This window comes from Schistocerca cancellata, chromosome 6 (assembly GCF_023864275.1).
Source record: "Schistocerca cancellata isolate TAMUIC-IGC-003103 chromosome 6, iqSchCanc2.1, whole genome shotgun sequence".
In the NCBI taxonomy this organism is placed as follows: Eukaryota; Metazoa; Arthropoda; class Insecta; order Orthoptera; family Acrididae; genus Schistocerca; species Schistocerca cancellata.
The window spans coordinates 664,852,477-664,873,959 of record NC_064631.1 but is presented as its reverse complement, the minus strand read 5'-3'; positions in this window follow the sequence as shown (position 1 = coordinate 664,873,959).

The following is a 21,483-nucleotide window of genomic DNA, read 5'->3' as shown; positions in this document are numbered from 1 at the left end:
ATGTAACAATTTTCAATAAAAATTTATTAATATTTCTAGAATTTCGCATTCACCGTCTACTAAGTTTTTTGTTTTAATCTGATTCGGTCACTTCTGACATTTAACTTGATGTATTTCTTTACGTAGAATACGTGCAACAGCATCTAAAATATTTTGCTTTCCTACTTCATTTTGGATCATAATCCCTTTGAAAGATTTTACAAGAATTTGGACTTTAAAGAAGATTATGCCAATTTTTCTCGCAAATGTCTTTAAAAATCTTTCTTTTAAATGATATGGTTTAAAACTGCAATTCGAAACATCTTGATGATTATTTTTCAAGTGTTCAATAAACATATTACTTAAAAATTTTAAGAAGAAAGACTGCTCTTGTAAGATAATATTTTCCTCAAAATATTTTTCAATAACTTCTTAGGCTTGTGCTCGGATATTTCGTGTAAAATGCGATTCCGACTTGTCATTTTCTTCTTGTAATATAGACTCAATTTTTAAGAAAATATAACTCTTCATCGGATGGCAAGTTCTGAATTTTTTTATCATGTCGGAATCGTTGCTCTCTGTCGCCAAATTTTCTATTGAATCATGCCCATTTTTAGTGAAAATAGATAATTTCTCCTCGCGACCTTTAAATTTTTTTGTTACTCTTCCCGCAAAAAAACATGTACAAATATTTTTACCTCCAGTAACATCTTCAGTGACACCTTCAGTGACTTCTTCAGGAGGAATGTCGACTTCAGCAACTAAGCTAACATTTTCGGGAACCTGTAGCTCCGAGGTAGCCTCACTGACGTCAGCTTCCTCGGCAGACAGAGTATTACCTGTGTTTGTGAGTCCACTTGGTCCTGCACTTAGATGAAAGGTATCTTCGTTTTGCCTAAAAAATTATTTATTCTTAATAGTAACATATATTATTATTACTTTTCATTATACAGCTCACATATACACATACCACTTTACTAAAAAGTGTGTTTAGTGTATACACGCTTTGTGTGGAAGGAGTCTATCGTGTAACTTCCTAGTTCAAAACTATAGTAAATCGATATCGTACATGAGGCAACTAATATATTACTAAATTATACATTTTCTTACATTAAATTAATATAAATTTATAATCGAAATAATTTATAGGAATTATATCCAATCCATATACGTACGGTAATGTTGAAGAAGGTGTGTCTTCTGATGTCGTTCTTCTTTTACAATATTTTGGCGGAAAAGCTGTATAACGTCGATAACATTCACTGCGATACAACTGAAAATTGTTTGGCTGTGTAGGAAGCAAAGTATCGTGACCAGCTAGATTATTAGCTTTTCGTACTGTAAATATTTTCGTATTGTAAACACTTCACTAAATAATTTCAACTGAGCATTGTTTTTTTTTTGTAAAAGAAGCAATATGGTATTACAATAGACATTTTTATTTTACACTGAACTGTTACTATATTAACACTCTCTTCGACTAAACAAGTTTCAATTTCTTTTCAAGTCGCATTATATTCCCCACCTATTTTGTTTCCACCAACAATCTTCTACATGCGCTATACACAACAAAGGGCCTTTGTACGCAGTCATGGGTAAAACGTACCCCTTCCAAGTGTACCTTTAGAATTCTATGCTCTGCTACAGCATAGCGTCTGGAGAAGGTAATTTTAATCCACAATCTATCTGCAATATCGAAAGGGCTTACGTATAGCTTCAATCTGTGAAATGAAAGAGAATAACTTATAAAACGTGAATTCCTCCAGGACGAAAATTTATAACAGTTTTGTTAACATGATTTGGTAAATAATGAAAAATATCAGCTAGCTGTAAGTCAAAGGAAAAGTCGTCAGCTGATAAGATTCAGTAGGTGATAGATGCTGCTGCGTTACACCTTTCAAAGTATCAGCTGACAAACTTTCCACTGAGATAGAGCAAGCTGACATTGATTTTCATTGATTGTAGCATATAAACGATCAACAGGTAAATTTTTAGTTGAGGGGAAAATCATTGAAAAGATAAATATTTTTTCCACGTTCACGCAGCCAGCTGACGTATAATCCACCATGTTATGGTCATCTGACTTCATTTTTCCTTCAAAATACTAGGTAAACTATAACCTGTCAAATTTACAAATGGGAGGGAATGACTTTAACAAATTTTTTTCCTCCATGCGTGGGAGGCTGCCAGTGCTCGCCCCACCCACGGAGTCGCAGCACACGGTCGCAAGTATTCATAGTATGAATCCCTAATGCATTTCAAGAAGTTTCAGTTGGGAGGGACTTGGTCATGAAAATCTGACACTGGCTCCAGGACTATAATGTTGGTCATTTGGTAGCGCACCTTAGAACTGGAGAGCGGAGACCATTAGAGTTACATAGAAACTGCTTGAAGCATCAAGGCGAGGAGAAGTTACAGCTTAAGAGCGACAATGAACTTTTGATATTTACTGAATGGCCGCTGATCAGTGACATTATATTAGATCATTATGGAGCACAATCTGTTTCCCTTCTAGTAAAGTGATGGAGATCTGTGTGAATGCACAGCCATCCGCTTTGCCTAACAGATACTCCAAGATGTTCTGCTGTTCAACATGACCATCAGAGCCGCTGAAATGAGCACGTGTGGGACGGAACAGGCAGTGCGCGGCGTCGACAACATCCCTTCAGTGACTGCGCCGAAACGAGGGTGTACCGTGCCACACTTGCTGGCATGTAAATACAGATACGTCCATGATCATCTCTATAGATGGATGGAGAGTTACATTGTTGCTACAAGAAGCTACACCAATTACTGGAACAGCTTCTTATGACATACACCCATTGGATTTTGCTCCTGTGATTTTATTAATTATGTGTAAAACAAAACTTGTAATATGGAACTAACACCTCATTCAGTTGCAGTCGTCTCTTCAGCATGTTCATTTGACATTCACAGGCAGCGTCTGTTTGTAGATGGTAGTATGGACAATGTAGAGTAGAAATTTTCATTATCTTGTATCTCATTTCCGTTAGCTATTCAACTAAAACCTCTATATCTCATGTTCAAAAGAAGTCCCTAAAATGATAGAGAGGAAATAGAAAACTTCGTGGAGTATCTGAGGAATACCTTATTTGTAATTCACGTTAGACTTAGTGCTTAAACAACAGAACTGACTTCACTATAATTTTCACCTCTCTTCATATATTGCCCGTATATAATCTGGCGTAGGTTTTGTGTACTGTGGTGATGGGTATACTACAGTATTTCACTAAACACGTACAATTTCAACGCCGAAATTAATGTATATTCCTGCAGCTGAAGACATCTCTCTCACTATCAACGAAACTGTGTTTTGCTGAATACCGGCACATGCTAACGCTGTAAAGCGATTGAGTACAAGAGACAGTGGAAGTGTGGGTTGAACTTAAATTATTTGCAGAATGTTATGTTGATTTTATTCAAAGCACTTTTCCTAGGGACAAAACATTATTTCATAAAGAGCACAGTGGATAACTTAATACGTTAATAATTTTAATACGTCTACAGAAGTGATTAGGATGGCTGAACAGGCATATGAAGCACTCTGCTACCAAGTAAAGAAGCAAGTGTGCAAACAACTATGTCACCACACTCAATCGTTCTTTGGACGATATAGCACAGAAAATACGGTGTTCGCCCAAGGGAACTCTTCCGAGATGTTCATCGAATATGTAATAAAAATGAGGAGAAAACAGAAGACTACGTCTTGTCGACGACGCGGTCATTTCAGACGGACGAAATGGTTGGTTTCGACACTAAGAGAAAGCACCTGGCCGTGTGTTTTGCAGTGAACCCTCCAACATTAGAAAAAATAGAACTTAAAATCTAAGTACGGAAATATTAAAAAATCACTTGGTTGATGCAACTTGTATTTAGCTCCAAATGCATAACAGATTTCTTCATACAAGATGTGGTTATTGTTCTGTAAATATCAGTTACTTTTCAGTGTGTTACATACTGAGTTACGTGTGATGGCAAACTCGTTGTGCTGCAAAGTTACGCCTATTTTTGTTAATAGCATCGTATTGCTAAGCTGTTTTCTTGATTGAGGAACGAGACACATTTTTCGGACACCTTTCTTGTCTTACAATTCTTGTAATTAGATTTTTCTATAGCTGTACGCTATCAGTATTGACGATTGCAACAGACATTGTTGACTGGTCTGAAGAAATAACCTGACGATCTCTCCTTTATGTTTAGACGGTAGACACTGTCAACGGCCCATCTTAACCAATTGAAGATTTCACAGTACAGCGTCGGACATAAGTACCTCTGAAGTTTCAAAAGTCGACTTCCTGAAAACTGAAAGACATGCAGGAAAAGGGGCACATAACAGCTGATGGAATTTCCCTCCAAGTTTTAATTCGGAATACTTGTTCTCGTGAAGCTGCAGAAAACGCCAGTAACGGCAGCACTGTCATATCGCGGAGACAAATCATCCGCTCTGTAGTGCCTCACCAGATTCGTTCGCACCTGCACACAGGCAACCCAATGAACAGATTCCAAAGTGGGTTACTGTCGTTGTGGCTTCCCTGGCAGCAGCAGCAGCAGGACTGACTGCAATGAATTTCATGCGCGTATTGACGTTTGCTCTGTCATAAGTTGTATCCATATTAAGCACTCGTAACGTGAGTTAAAAAGTTGTAGAAATGCCCTGTCCACTGATGTGTGTATGGTTTGTATGTCTTCCAGTTTTCGTGCAGTCGTCATCTGAAACCTCGGAGGTACTTTTGAATAATCCTGTATATTAATTATGAGCCATTTGAGTCCCACGAAGCGATAGGTAGCCGGCCTGTGTGGCCGTGCGGTTCTAGGCGCGTCAGTCTGGAACCGCGTGACCGCTACGGTCGCAGGTTCGAATCCTGCCTCGGGCATGGATGTGTGTGATGTCCTTAGGTTAGTTAGGTTTAAGTAGTTCTAAGTTCTAGGGGACTGATGACCTCAGAAGTTAAGTCCCATAGTGCTCAGAGCCATTTGAATCCATTTGAAGCGATAGATAAATAAGAATCCACGTAGAAAGACCCCGTTTGCCTCAGTAAGACCTATACTGTGGTAGGTTACCCTATATCGACTATTTCACCTAAACAGCTATTCAACCTATTGCCACATAACAACTAAAGGTTGAGTTTCTTTATAGCGGTTTGCACTATCCTTGTGATCTGGGCAGTTAAACCAAAATTTACGTTCCTTCTGACACGTAATGATCCATTGCCGTCCCTTAATGGTGGTCAATGCATAGAACGTACGATTACAGAAGACCAGCGGCACTCCTAAGCTCAGGAAGCCTCCGGTTGCCAACCTCACGTCCACCCAGAGTGGCTCAGTCCCACAAGTTGCTCGCCAGTTGGAACCACCACCGAGACACGTTCAGAATGGTTCAAATGCCTCGGAGCACTATGGGACTTAACTTCTGAGGTCATCAGTCCCCTAGAACTTAGAACTACTTAAATCTAACTACCCTAAGGACATCACGCACATCCATGCCCGAGGCAGGATTCGAACCTGCGACCGCAGCGGTCGTGCAGTTCCAGATTGTAGCGCCCAGAACCGCTCGGCCACTCTGGCCGGCACCGAGACACATGTGTATGACTGAATGTCACGGCCTAGGGGAGCGTTATCCCCTTCAGACTTGAACCGTAGTTCACCATTCCAGAGTATGATGCCTTCACTAGTCAGCCACTGGACTGCATCATATACGGTACGGGAAGAAGACTCTTAAGTTAAGACGAAGACAAATTCAATTTATAGAATCGTCTTCTAAAGTCTTCTGTATCGATCTAAAAGTGAAAACATGTGTAGATAAGTTTTTCAGTGACGAACATCTTAGCGAACTTTCCACCGAAACCATGTACCAAAATTGCCAGCTTCTCCTTCGGAATGAAATCTGGTAGCAGTAGGATTCTGTTCACTCATTGACTATCGTGAAACAGCTTCCCAGTGGTTTCTTCAAATCATGAACTGTTATTGTTGCACGGCATGTCCAACAGAACTTTTGGTCAGTTTTTAAACATCACCAGCAGTATGTTCAATTCTATCGTTCCTTCTCTCAATTTTCAAACACGTTCAAGTGATAGCGGCATTTAGCGACTGACTAGCCATTTAACCCATTTGATAGTTGCTACATCACCACTACGTCAGCATGTCCTGCAGAAGTAAGCTAATAAATCAGTTGTTCTAAGCTAATGAAATATGTACATGTTTTGATAGCATTTTACAGGGAAAAAGCGCCCTTTGAAAGACTCACCGTAACCGCCCTCACAATTTTCACCGGGCGGAATTCCGAATGCGGCTGAATCGATGCCGCCCAACGATTCCCACAAAGACGAACGGTTCCTCTCGCAGGAATCGGTCATAATACTGCATATGTAGCTGCCATCTCCCTGAAAAGAAAGTATAGATCTCAAGATAGCTGTAAAGCAATATGCTGTCGACTATCGTCAGTTGACGCTATCATCTATTTAATTGATCACCAAGACAGCTACACACAGGGCTCCAGCAGTGATTTATTTTAACAAATAATACACTTTATGGAAAGAAAGAAAGCAGTTGTTAAGTTTCTCGTAAAAAGGAGACAGGGAAACAAATGGGACTGTGGATGAGTTGTTTATTAATTAAGAGGTTTTAGAAGGTTACAAGAAGGAATGTGTTGCAATGGCAGCAACATAGAAAAGATTAATTCGTAATAATATTTCCCTCGATGTGTCGACCTCTCAGATGTTAAGCCGTCTAGTGTGTAGGGAAGCAATTCAAGTCGGTCTAGAGTACCAGTAGTGTTTTGTGATGCAAAATACTAATCAATGGAAAGCAGTTAGTTAATTCGATATTAGCTTCTAACAGAATGCTCTCGAATAGCAGAAAGAGGGACGCTCACTATCCTGTCATCATCTGACGACCGCACACAGAAGGTTATTTTCACTAGTGTAGGTCTTACGAGCAGTGTCCAGTATCCAACAGCTGTACACCAACACATCTGCTTCCCTTGCCGTTAAGAACATGTCAAGATAACTTCTTCCACCAACAGGCTCTCAACCGGCTATGCCTGGCTCGGGTGACACCGAGCTATCGTGCATTACCGACCTGCGCTACTGAGGATGGTAACTTACAAGGCACCAATGAAACAAAATCAATCAATAGTAACTCTTTTTGTTGCTCGTATAGAGTCTTAGTCACATGATAGTAACGTTTCAGCCTTCTGACACTTTTATGAGTCAGCTCCGAAGCGTGGAAATAGTTCTAAATGCCATATTTTTCACAAAATGCGTTTTCAGAGCTATAGTATTGCATCTGTAGACTTGCTCCAGGTGCGAGACCATGGAGAAAGTCTTTCTAACATTCGTTACCAGATGGCTCATAATCTTTAAGCCAAACTGTCCTTTTCTCTGGAGGTAAAAAATTTTAAAATATGAGAGCTAGTCTTTATTAGCCACACGTCTGAAGCTAAAAACCAAATGCTATACTTCTGTACTTGCATTGTCAGTTCAATCAGATTGACAATGTCCCAGCTCACAGTCACAGATTTGGCTGAAATATAGCACACCAATGGTGGATCGCTCATGTACAAACTATCAGATTAACCTGAGTGTTAGTTCTAAACTTATAGATTACGAAAGAAGTTGTTGCAACCCGATAAATGCGATGCCCAACTGGCAATCAATCTTCACAGCCGACGTGAGAGCTTAATAACTTGGGAAATACCCATCATAGTTCACTGAAACTCTTACAACCTAGTGACATTCACTTAGGGACCATAATAAATGTGTAAGAACACCAACAAAATGCTCCTGATAGAAAACAAAAAATTTCATAACGTGATAAAGATATGACATGTTAAAAGAAACATATTGTAGGGCCCCACCATGACAAACGTAATTCACTCAGGTAGAGAACAATAGTTTTTGTGGTAAGCCTGACGTGGGCTAAGCACACACATCATGCCCATATCTTTCACATGTAGTGAATTACATGGACATTATGGTAGAAAAAATTGAAAATCACTGGAAAAACGTCGGCTTCCACAGTGAGGTAGCACAAAAGAGACAAGTGATATCCTAACCAAATTTCATACACTGTTTAAGTAAGCCATACTGTAAGACGGCTCAAAATTTCTACTTGTTATTGCAAGGCAGTTGTGTAAATTGAAAGTTGACAGAGATGTGTATAGTTACATTTGTTTTAACATTAATAGTGATGATGTAGACAGCTGTGGTCTCCCTTATCTGATGAGATTCATTTCTTTCGTCAAATAAGGCAGCAGAAAGTGTTGGGAATCATTTGGCAACAAAAGTTAAACAACAGAGATGTTGTGTAACAGAATGTATCACTGTGAGGCAAGACGTACAGAGGAAACTAGTGAGCAACACAGGTTACTCATGCTTTCAAGCTTATAATTCAGACTGGTCGGTGTTGTTGTGGTGAAGACAGTATTGTGGGGTGCCGGGTGGAAAATTAAATTATTTTATATCTATTATTTGTTGCCGTTCCCTACACAGGCTAGCTACAATGTTGGCAACCAAAAAGTTATTAGAAAAAACTTGATGCCTGTAATTAGAATTCATTGTGCCCACTGTGATGGAGAAATAATTTTATTGGTTATTGATGTTCATTACTCTGAGGATTTAGGATGATATCTGGGATTCATAGAAAATGCAGTTTGCTATAACAATTTTCACTATATTCTGAAGTCGATAAAGTGTAAAATTCCAGACAAATGATTACCCATATCAACTATTGTACTATCAGAGCTGTTCAGAATCTATTGCATGGATCCTATTATCCCTAGATAACGAAACGGTTCAATAAAGTTTCGATCTAAATGTTCAAAGTGAATGCTCGCCAAAATGTGATGTTAATATTCATCAAACGCCACGCTAGTAATGGTAGAAAGTCTTTCCCGCGGTGACACGTGAAAATACGACGTACGCAAACTGAGACTAAATCACTGGAGTCGTTCTGCTAGTAACTCTTTACCCCTATTCGAACTCATTGTTAGGTGCATACCGAGTTACATAATACGGCGTCCAAGGCTGTTCCTTGCAACTGCCCAATCGCGAGGCGGCTTCCGACACAGAGTACGTGCTGATACGAATCTAGAAGAGAACTGGGGCCTTACTCTATCTCGCACAGTCTTATTCACAAAGCCGCGGTGCGGACCGCCTAAGGCGCAGCCGACAAAATTTGCCTTATTGACGAGCTGCTGGGGCTAATAGAACACCACTTCAAGTTACTAAATAATTAATTTCTTCATTCGCTGAATGCCAATGAATCTCTTGATTTAATTGTGCAATCAGCACACAGGTAAGTATCTACAATAAAATTCTAATGTGGCTATGTTAAATACTTTTGGCGAGAGAATTATTTTAATTGCACTGCACGCAATAGATGAGCTCTGAACTTGCCCTTTGGAGAGACGCTACAGCTATAGTTTTATAGCTACCTTTTTGAAACTTCTCACATCTTTGTTATTATAGCGTATCTCCATTCCACCTAAATCTAAACATCCTAGTTTTATCTAATAACTTACATAATCTATCTTGCTTCTAAACTTTTAGGACACAAAAACAGAAAATCATGAATTTCAACCAAATTATTACTTTGTGTGATCCAGCATGCTGTTTCCATTAAATTATAATGAGAAATGAATCCGAATATAAATTTTGAAGTTTCTAGCTCCCTACCGCTGCTCTGAGGATTTTACGAAAAACGTCCAAATTTAGAAAACTGTTAAAGTTAGTAAACTGAAACTTAACACATTATTATTTTAGCATCACTCCTGACATGTTATTAACTTTTCAGATTATTTACGTTACATTTAAGGTATTGCGCAACATTCGTGACATCATACCTAGTTACAGCGGACTAGGCTGGCACGCAGTGGAAAGCATATGAATTTTACATGGCTTGAGTCGGCTGCTTCCCTGCAGTATGGAGGCAGAAGTGCGTGGTGCTTTTGTTGAAACAAGTTGCAGTATTGGTAGAGCACAAGAATTTGAATGTCATAAAACCACATACGGAAATATGTACACGCTCTGGATGAATCAGAACAAGATGTGTAGCTGTGGAACTGTGGGATGCACCCTGTGGGAGCGAGAAGTACAGTTCCACGTAATATGACTGTTTGTTATCATTCTATGTCAGTGTTTCTGGATAAGTATTCTTTCCTACAAAGCTGTTTTACCCATTTTCAATCCATAAGAACACATTTAGGTGTAGTCTTCTAGAATTTCATATAACATCTGTATTGAAAGAGAATCAGTGCACAGAACTTAACATGAAACCAGGACAAAAGTTATGTTCCACGTGTGTCACACTACTAAAAGGTGAGGAACATTCTGATAATGTACTGCAAATGATGAAGACTATCAGTCACCTTCAACCACAGTGGCTGAGCAATTTAATACTTCAGTGACTGCTCGTGATCTCTCTCCCATGACGGCATAGAGAGTCGTCAAAAGAGACAGATCCAGTTATGGTAGAAGAAAGCTATAAGAACAGTAAATTGAAATGAAATACAATATGGCAGGGACATTAATGGTGGAAGAGGAAGAACTATCCGCTCCAAGGAATAGAAATCATGCAATAAATGCTCTGATTTGGAAACGATTATGAATGATGTGAAAGAAAAATTTGGTCTTATCCGCATGCCAGAGAAAAGTAGCTATTCTTATCCTTGCACCATCCAGCTGGTCAACTGAGCGAACAGCAAGGGAATTCAATGTGTATACATGTACGGAAATCAAGCCGGGGAAATTAGAGAACCCCTAGGAGTACTTCCAGAACTTCCACAGCCTCGGAGTAGACTACTGATTTCAAAAATAAAGGTGTTTTACGAAAACGATGACTACAGTAGGATAATGGCTGGCAAGAAACAACATGTTACGGTAAAAATGGGAAATGTACGTGTACAGAGGCAAAAAAGTTTCTTGCTGTGTAACATTTCTGAACTATACATTGAATTCTAAGAAAAGTATTTTAAAGCCAAAGTGGCTTTATCGTCTTCTTTTCAGTCCTCAACCAAAATGGGTTGTGCCTTTAAGTAGACGGGGCTCACACAATGAGTGTGTATGTGAGATCGTTTGAATTGCTAAGTTGATGTTTGCTGCTATAAAGGATGGTAATCTGAATTACAAAGATGCAATAAAACTGCTACTGAGCGACATCAGTTCCTACCAGTGCACGATTCACAGGTGCGAAAAGTTTCTCGATAAGACAAAACTTGCAGAAACCATGAATAATAAACTGTAAAGTGAGGTGTTTGTGGATGACGACGAAGTTATTTCTTGTGAACAATAGACACACATGGATCACACAACTCTTGAGACAAAGCAAGACACAGTGGAAGATTTTGTTGAACTGTGTTGTGAAAAAACAAACTAACCACACAGGGCTTTACTGCAACAGCGCAGTCTGCATATCTTCAGTTTTGTAAGGAACATTTGGAAGAAGATGAAACTGTAGTAACACTGGAATTTTTTAAAAACTGTGCATTGATAGTGCAAGATGCTATTCAACGATATAATTGGGACAACTGCCTAGCAACTCTTCAACCATTAGCGATTTACTGTAGAGATGAATCAGGTGCGTATCTGTTATGAAATTGTGTGTTTTTAGTGACTGCTTTATTCATGGTGCCATTGCAGTTCACGCCACGTGCGCACTGACATGGCATATGTTAAAAACAAGCTGCCTGACATACATTCTGCAAAATCCTTTGGTAATGGCGCAGCTAGCCAGAACAAAACTTCTAAAAATCTCAAAATATTTTGCATGCATTACTATGATTGTCAGATTCATGCAGAATCGAATTTTTTTGCAACACGTCATGGCAAAAATGTATGTGACGATACTGGTGCTACCAGTAAGTGCATGGCATGAAAAGCTAGTCTCCAGCATTCTAGAGAAGGCCATATCCTAGCGCACCTTCAATTATCTAATTGTGTTTGGAAAAATATTTCCGAAATACAGTCATTTTATGTTTCGAAAGATGAGGTGAACTTTGTAAAAGAGTTGCGAAAAAGCGAATTGGAACACGTTAAAGCTATTGCAGGCACAAGGAGCTATCATGACATTTTTCCGGTGGACTCTAATAATGTGCAGATGAGCAGACCGTCTGATTATAATTATTAGTTCATTTGCAACACGTATCTTCACAGTGAATCTCACCCTGGATTCAGGAGTAGTAAAAGTGCCAGCATACAAGATGGTCGCTATGTTGTTGCTATTTATGATGACAAATGGTGCTTAGGATGCGTCGCAGAGTGCTAAGAAGCGGAAGGTGATATATTAGTAACCTTCATTGCACCAGCAGGACCAGAAAGATAGTTTCAGTGGCAGTATTTGACAGACATGTGTTGGATTCCTTTTGAAAAAATTCTTATGATTATCATAGTTCCTACTACTGTGTCAGGAAGACAGTACAATTGGCCACTCGATGTACATAAACACTTATGATAGGTTATGGTAATCTATCAACATATTGTTGTTTAGTAATTAAACAATTTGGGGGGGGGGGATAAGAGGCAGAAGAGTTTAATATGCACCCTTATCCAGCCTCTTGCACCTGCAACGGCCGGCTCCTCCACATCCAAGTGGCTGGTGAGAGGATGGAGAAGTACAATATACGGCATGCACTGAAACGTCGAGAGAGAGGCAGCAAATCTGACGCTCTTATGTAGGTGGTCCTGTGCACATTAATGCGTATCTTAACTCTTTAGTACAACTGCGGATCACGAAGTATCAAGCAAAATGAGTCTAAACGCGATCAACAGGATGTGAATTCTACAGACGACCAATGCGCAAGACGTACCCTGCGAACAAAGAATACTTGGAACAAAATGCACACATATAATGCAGGCCACACCACAGGGTCCCACTCTCCAATGCAGTCGTCATCCGATTACGTCCTTCATCTGCCGAGCTCAGAATCGATCGAGATCAGTCAATCGCTAACCTCAGGCGGAACGTACCGTGGATTTAATTAAATCCTTATATGCAAAGCCACAAATTTGCTACATGAAATCTTAACCATATAGCGTTTGATTCAAAAATATTCAATCTCCATCAATATTCGTATTCTTGTGACGTATACTATCTTTTTTCAACACGTCGCGAATAACAAACAAGCAGTCGCGATAGGCTGCAATTAAATTATGAACAGCGGCCGGGACGCATACACCAGAATTAGGTTAGACGAAGGAATCTGACGTATCCTGAATGCCCCACTCACCTCCGTGTTAGACATATCCTCTCCATGACACGGCCGGCGGCTAATTAACATTTATGCCCTCTGTCAAAAAATTAACATCTACCTATTAAAAATAATACGACTCACTAGCTAAATGTCGAATGATTACTCTTTTTATGTGCTGAGTAATTACATAAATATGTTTACAATACAGTATCCTAACTACCCGATAAGTGTGGTGTACTACTCAACAACTTTTGTTGCTAATTTCAAAATAACTGACGAGAGAAACATAAACACTTGTAAAAGAATGCAGTACCGTTAGTAGTATCAGTATTAACATAGCTTTCGAATTTTCCGTAAACGGTATAATTATTGACTTCAGAAGCTTTTATGGTGGTAACCACGTCTGTAAGGGCTAGTGGAAACATTAGTAATTCTAAGCACTCGACGTCAATAGACGAATTTTTAGATATGAGGTAGTAACCGTAAAAAAATTGTATTGTGTAATGAAAACTTATGTTCAACTGAAACGTTCCCACATCTTTATGAAATGTATGTATGATCTATGGAACAAGTGTTAATGTAATGCAATGTAGCTTAAGGAAATTAAAAATTATTTTATAATATCATACTGTACATTGATCTATTCTTAATTTGAAATGATAGTCTTTTTCGAGGCGTAAATGTAATATTAAATGAAAATTCTTCGGTAACCATCCACTAACATTTGTTCTAATAAGAATTTCGATATTGATAGGCGTTTGATTGACTCATCAGAGTGCTATTATTTGTATTTAACGTGACTTGTGTAGTTTGAAACGTCCAAAAATGAACTGCTTACTGGTTTAGTGTGACAGGCAAATAGGCAAATAATGGTGAGGACAGTACTTAAGCAGGGAGTTTCGCAGTTCCCCTTCTATAGGTTGTAGAGGAAACTTTGGTAAAGTTTTATAGACAAACCTTGTCCGGAAATATACCGTTTGGGTGTAAAATACGTTTGAAGAATGGATATTTATCAATTTCTGACTTAGTTCAGCTCTAATAATGAGCAAGTTAGCCGCTGAAAAATTTCTACTTCACACACTATCTAGGGCTATATTCTACGTTCAAAACATCACGGTAAACACACTGCGTAGTGACTGATGTCTCTCGCCCGTGAGCTCTACAGGAACGCGCGACACGAGCAATATTTCGAGTGCTCGTAGTCGGGTTCTTTTCTGCATGGCGATAGACGTCCTATCAAAAGGCAGCAGTGCGCCGCGTCCGCGGGTGACTACGGTCGACCCTCCTAGTTACGAATGTACGTTTCTCGCTACACGAAAATGGTGTGCGATGTCACAATCACAGCAAGCACTGAAGACGGTGCCCTCTTCTCAGTTTTTGTCCTTACGGCGAGGCAAGAGACTCGAAACTGAACCGATAATGAACTCTGTTTTATACTGAAACATTATGTTATACATTTTCAGACTTGGGTTCCTAACCGAACCTTGTCACCCACTCCACCCCCCACCCTTAGAACCTGTAATACGAGCCTCAGTTTGGGCAGCGATATGGCTGCAGTGTCAGCTAAAGTCAGAGTGAATCTGCGTTATGCGTTGTGAAAAATTCAATACACTTATTATGCGAGAATTTCACAATTAGAACATCTTTGATGAAAACTCAAGGCTGTTAGAATTTGGTGCGAGATATAGCCATCTACGAATCTGCAGCTGTATGGGCTATCGTAGAGAGAGTTTGAGTGGCTTTTGGATGCTCATTCTCGGAATACAACATTTCCGTGATGTTCTGAACGTAGAGCATGGATCGTGTGAAGTTACTTGCTACTTAGTTATTTTTCAGCGATTCACTTGCGTGAAGTAAGCATAAAATTTAACTGGGCAGAACATAAAGTTGAAATTTGGAACTACCGCTTTGAATGGTGGCTTTACAGCCGGCGAGCCACAGTTATCACTGTCTTGATACACTGTTGTATTACTTGCTACTTAGTTATTTTTCAGCGATTCACTTGCGTGAAGTAAGCATAAAATTTAACTGGGCAGAACATAAAGTTGAAATTTGGAACTACCGCTTTGAATGGTGGCTTTACAGCCGGCGAGCCACAGTTATCACTGTCTTGATACACTGTTGTATCAACTTCTACGCATGTTTCCAAACGGTTAATCCTATTAAAGATAATAATGTTAAATTGCACAAGTCGGTGTAACACAACAACATTTACTTGCATATTCATATTCTGGTTAACTACCTTCCGTGAATAACCGAACACTTCAAGGTGTTTAAGATCGTCAAATATATTTCTTTTCAAATAAAAATTTTATACAGCCATGTTTTTATTCTGAGGTCAAGACTTAGCCTTAGTTAGGAACACAAGTAACGCAAGTTAATGACTGCAAAGTACATTATATTGGTAAATGAGACTCACATGTCGGTCACACTCGATGACACCCAGCATGTGCGACCAAACAGGATGACAGACGATGAGTTCCCAGCGGTTCGCGCAGTATGTCATACCAGTACTATCACATTCTGACTTGATGTCTTTGATCAGCAGCTCTTCAGCTTTCTCGAGAAGCGTCGGTGGATCGCACTGCTTATTCGCCTCACACACCTGTGGGCAAGGAGACAAGTACATGAATATTCAAAACCACAGGTTCTACCAGTTTCAGCGAATATTAAAACGTTCAATATTCCCTATCAGTGCAGGACTGTCTCTGCTTGCCTTCAGTTTATCGTGATATAATTTTGGATAGAGTAACTTTTCAACACATAGAACGATATTGTCATGACAATATAATAGTAAGAAAATAAACTGGTATGTACACTGAGGTGACAGAAGCCATGGGCTAGCGATACGCACATATACATACAGATGGCGGTAGTGTCGTGTGCAGAGATGTAACAGAGGGGTGCATCGGCGGAGCTGTCATTTGTACTCAGGTGTTTCATGTGGAAAGGTTTGCGGTGTTATTTTGCCCACACGGCGGGAATTAGCAGAGTGAATGCGGAAAGGTAGTTGAAGCTAGACGCATGTGACTTTCCAATTCGGAAATAATTATGGAATTAAATATTTCTAGATCCATAGTGCCAAGTGTGTGCCAAGAATACCAGATTTCAGGCGTTACCTCTCACCACGGACATCGCAGTGTTCGACGGCCTTCACTTGATCCCCGAGAGCGGCGGCGTTTGCGTAAAGTTGGCAGTGCTAACAGACAAGTTAAGCTGTGTGAAACATCCACAGAAGCCAATGTGGAACGTACGACGAACGTTTCCGTTAGAAGAGTGAGGCGAAATCTGGCGGTAATGGGCTACGACAGCAGACAACCGACGCGAGTGCCATTGCTAACAGCACATCGCCTGCAGCGCCCCTCCAGGGCTCGTGACTGTTATGACTTCCTTGGAAGCTGTGTGGTTCTTCAGTGGATACAGGAGCGAGGAACGGACGCCGTTCTTGAGCAGAGAACTGAACATTAATTTATGCGACATCTAATATCAAATTGTAAAAAATAAAACATAACTTTGATGCTGTATTTGCAGCGTCGTTGCTAACAGTGTATTTGAATGTAGAAATACATACAGTTACAAAAGATTTATAAATCTCTCACTCTTCAGTACAATGTCTACTCAGAAGGTGTCAACTGGCAAACACACGAAATGTGGTCAGTGCATGAAATTTCGGACTTAGATACATCGGCCGCTGGAGCTCCGGAGAGGGGATCCTTGCATCTGATTAGCCTTGGCGAAATCGTTAGTGCCATCGCCCTCTCACCGCGGTGGCGGTTGTAGGAAAAGCAGCTGCGTAACTGACGGCTCTCGTATTTCGAAGTGTAGCCACCCGGATTACCGCAGATACCGCAGTGACCATATCAGTTGGACCCTAGACTGGAAAACCGATCCCGGACGCATGAGTCCCAATTTCAGTTGGTAAGAGCTGATGGTAGGGTTCGAATGTGGTGCGGACCCCACAAAGACTTGGACCAAAGTTGTCAACAAGGCACTGTGCAAGGTGGTGGTGACTCCATTACGGTACTGGCTGTGTTTACATGGGATCCTCTGGTCTAACTCAACTGATTAGCGACCATTTGCAGCCACTCATGGACTTGATGTTCCCAAGCGACAATGGAATATTTATGGGTGACAATGCGCCATGTCAGCGGGACACAACTGTTCATGATTGATTTGAAGAAGATTTTGGATAATTCGAGCGAACGATTTAGCCTCCTGGAACTCTCGACATTAATACCATCGAGTACTTGCGGGACATAATTGAGACGTCATTTCGTGCACAGAATCCTTCACCGGCAACACTTTCGCAATTATCGATGTCTACAGAAGCAACATGGCTCAATATTTCTGCAGGGGACATCCATCGACGTTTTGAGTCCATACCATGTCTCTCTTCAGTATTTCTGCAGGGGATATCCAGCGACGTTTTGAGTCCATACCGCGTCGCTCTTCTCTTACTTTGCATTCAGGATGCTAGATCTCCCAGTTCCTCACAATAGCGGTCGCCATACACTGTTTGATATCCAGAAGTGTAATTAATCAGTACTGGACCTTTAATATGGTTTTTCGAACATTTTCTCTGTAGGCGAAGATGGATGTTTAAAAACCATGTTCTGGCGTTCACTCAGTGGTTCATAGTGATGGATCGACATGTTATCAACGATTACTGTTCGACAGAAAATCTGCCTTTCCCTCATCAGAACTCCTTAAACGTGATTTCAAAATTTCTTATTTGTATTAGTCAGTTCACCTGCTACTGAACGAGCTCAAACTGGCCAATTGTTTAGAGATTCATCGACGATCTGAATTACTGAACCACGACTGCTGTTCAATTCATGCATAATACCATCTGTTCTGGCTTAACGTTCATTGCGAAACCTTCGCTGAGAAGCATGAATGCTCCTGTCTGTTATCGATGGGAATGGCCTGTAGAAAGCTCTTTGTCAGAGACAGATACACGTCCTATTTCCAAGTGATATCGCTATATAAACCCCAGCCCCCACCCCTCCATAGCCCGCCACCCGGCCTTTCCATGAACCATGGACCTTGCCGTTGGTGGGGAGCTCCCGTTCCTCAGCGATACAGATAGCCGAACCGTAGTTGCAACTACAACGGAGGGGTATCTGCTGAGAAGACAGACAAATGCATGGTTCCTGAAGCATAGCAGCAGCCTTTTCGGTGTTTGCAGGGGCCAAAGTCAGGATGATTCACTGAGTTGGCCTTGTAGCATCAACAAAAACGGCCTTGCTGTGCTAGATCTGTGAGGGCTGAAAGCAAGGAGAAACTATAGTCACAGTTTTTTCCGAGGGCACGTAGCTCTAGTATATGGTTAAACTATGATGTTCACCTCTTTGTTACAATATTCCGGAGGTAAAACAGTCCACCATTCGGATCTCCGAGGAGGACGTCGTTATCAGGAGAAAGAAAACTGATGTTCTACGGATCGGAGTGTGGAAAGTCAGATCCCTTTATGGGGCAGGTAGGTTAGAAACTTTAAAGATGCAAATGGATAGGTTAAACTTAGATATAGTGGGAAATAGTGAAGTTCGATGGCAGGAGGAACAAGACCTCTGGTCATGTGAATACAGGGTTATAAATACTAAGTCAAATAGGGATAATGCAGGAGTAAGTATAATAATGAATAAAAAATAGGGGCATCTGTAAGACACTACGAACAGCATAGTGAATGCACTATTTTAGCCAAGACAGACACGAAGCCCATGCCTACCACAGTAGTACAAGTTTATATGCCAACTAGCGCCGCAGATGATGAAGAGATTAAAGAAATGTACGATGAGATAAAAGAAATTATTCAGGTAGTTAAGGGAGGCGAAAATTGGTAGTGATGGGGTCTGGAATTCGATAATAGGGAAAAGGAGAGATGGAAACATAGTAGGTAAATTTAGCCTTGGGGAGAGGAATGAAAGATGAAGCCGTGTACTAGAACTTTGCACAGGGCATAATTTAATCGTCGCTAACACTTAGTTTAAGTATCATGAAAGAGAACTGTACACATAGAAGAGACCTGAGAACACCGAAACGTTTCAGATTGATTGTATAATGGTAAGTCAGAGATTTCGGAAGCAGATTTTGAATTATAAGACATTTCCAGAGTGGATGTGGACTGTTGATCAAAAGTGGAGAAATTGAAGAAAGGTTGGAAAATATAGGAGATGGGACCTGGACAAAATTTTGAGAATTTAGGAGGGAGGAGTAACAGGAAGAGGGCAAAAGAATACAGTAGAAGACGATTGGGTAGCTTTTAAAATGGTTCAAATGGCTCTGAGCACTATGGGACTTAACAGCACTATGGGACTTAACTTCTGAGGTCATCAGTCCCCTAGAACTTAGAACTACTTAAACCTAAGTAACATGACTAACCTAAGGACATCACATACATCCATGCCCGAGGCAGGATTCGAAAACTGCGACCGTAGCGGTCGCGCGGTTCCAGACTGTAGCGCCTAGAACCGCTCGGCCACCCCAGCCGGCAATGGATAGCTTTGACAGATGAGATAGTGAAGGTAGCAAGGATCAAATAGGTAAAAATACAATAGCTACTAGAAATCCTTGGATAGCACATGAAACAGTGCATTTAATTGAAGAAAGTAGAAATATTAAAAAAAGTAGTAAATGAAACAGGCGAAAGGGAATATAAACAAATTAAAAATAAGATTGACAAGGAGTACAAAAATGGCTAAGCATGAATGGCTAGAGGACAAATATAAAGACTCTATTTCACTAGAAGAAAAATTAACAGAGCCTACACATAATTAAAGAGACCCTGAAGAAAAGAGAATCAGTTGTACGAACATCAAAAGCTCAGACTGAAAAGCCATCCTAAGCGAAGAAGGGAAACCTGAAAGGTGGAAGGAGTATATACAGGATCTACACAAGGGAGGTGTACTTGAAGCAGTGTTATAGAAATTGAAGATAATGATGAGGTAAGAGATACGATACTGTGAAAAAATTTGACACGGCGCTGAAAGAACTAAGTCGAAACAAGGCTCCGGAAGTAGACTACATTCCGTTACAAGCACTGATAGCCTTGGAATAACCAGCAATTACAAAACTTTCGTCTGGTGTGCAAAAATTCTGAGACAGGCGAAATACCCCCAGACTTCGAGAAGATTATATTAACTCTAATTCCAAAGACAGCAGGTGCTGACAGGTGTGAGCCGCGCGTTGTAGCCGCGCGGTCTCAGGCGCCTTGTCACGGTTCGCGCAGTTCCCCCCGTCGGAGGTTCGAGTCCTCCGTCGGGCATGGGTATGTGTGTTGTTCTTAGCGTAAGTTAGTTTAAGTTAAATGAAGTAGAGCGTAAGCTTAGGGACCGATGACCTCAGCAGTCTGGTCCCATAAGAGCTTACACAAATCTCCAATGTTGACTGGTGTGAAATATTAGTTCAATTGTCATAGTGGCAAATAACTAACACGATTTCTTTGCATAAGAATGGAGAAACTGGTCCAAGCTGACCTCGGGGGAAGATCAGTCTGGATTCAGGAGAAATTTGGGAACACGCGAGGCGACATTGACGCTCAGACTTGTCTCAGAAGATTGGTTAAGGAAAGGAAAACCCACATCCACAGCACTTGTAGACCTAGAGAAAGTTTTTGACAATGTTGACTGGAATACTCTCTGTGAAATCCTGAAAGTAAAATGATAAAATACAGGGAGCGAAAGGCTATTTACGGCTTGCACAGAAACCAAACGGTAGTTGTAAGGGTCGAGGGGCATGAAAGGAAAGCAGTGGTTGAGAAGAGAGTGAGGCAGGATTCTAACCTGTTGCCGATGTTATTCAGTAAGCACATCGAGAAAGCGGTACAGGAAACGAAAGAAAAGTTTGGAGTGGGAATTAAATTCCAGTGAGAAGAAACATTTGCTGACGACTTTGAAATTCTCTCACAGACAGCAAAACACTTGGAAGAGCAGTTGAATGGAATGTACAGTATCTTGAAAGGAGGATATAAGACGAACACCACCAAAAGCAAAACTACGATAATGGAACGTAGTCCAATTAAATCAGGCAGTTCTGAAGGCATTAGGTTATGAAACAAGACACATAAAGTAGTAGATGTGATTTGTTACTTGGACAGTAAAATAACTGACGATGTACGAAGTACAGACGCTATAAAATGTAGACTAAGAATAAGCGTTTCTGAAGAAGATAAATTTGTTAACATCAGATACAGATTTTAGTGTGTCTTTTCTGAAAGTATTAGTATATAGTGTAGGAATGTATGGAAGTGAAACAATTTAGATACCAAGAGAGCAGAAGCTTTTGAAATGTGATGCTAC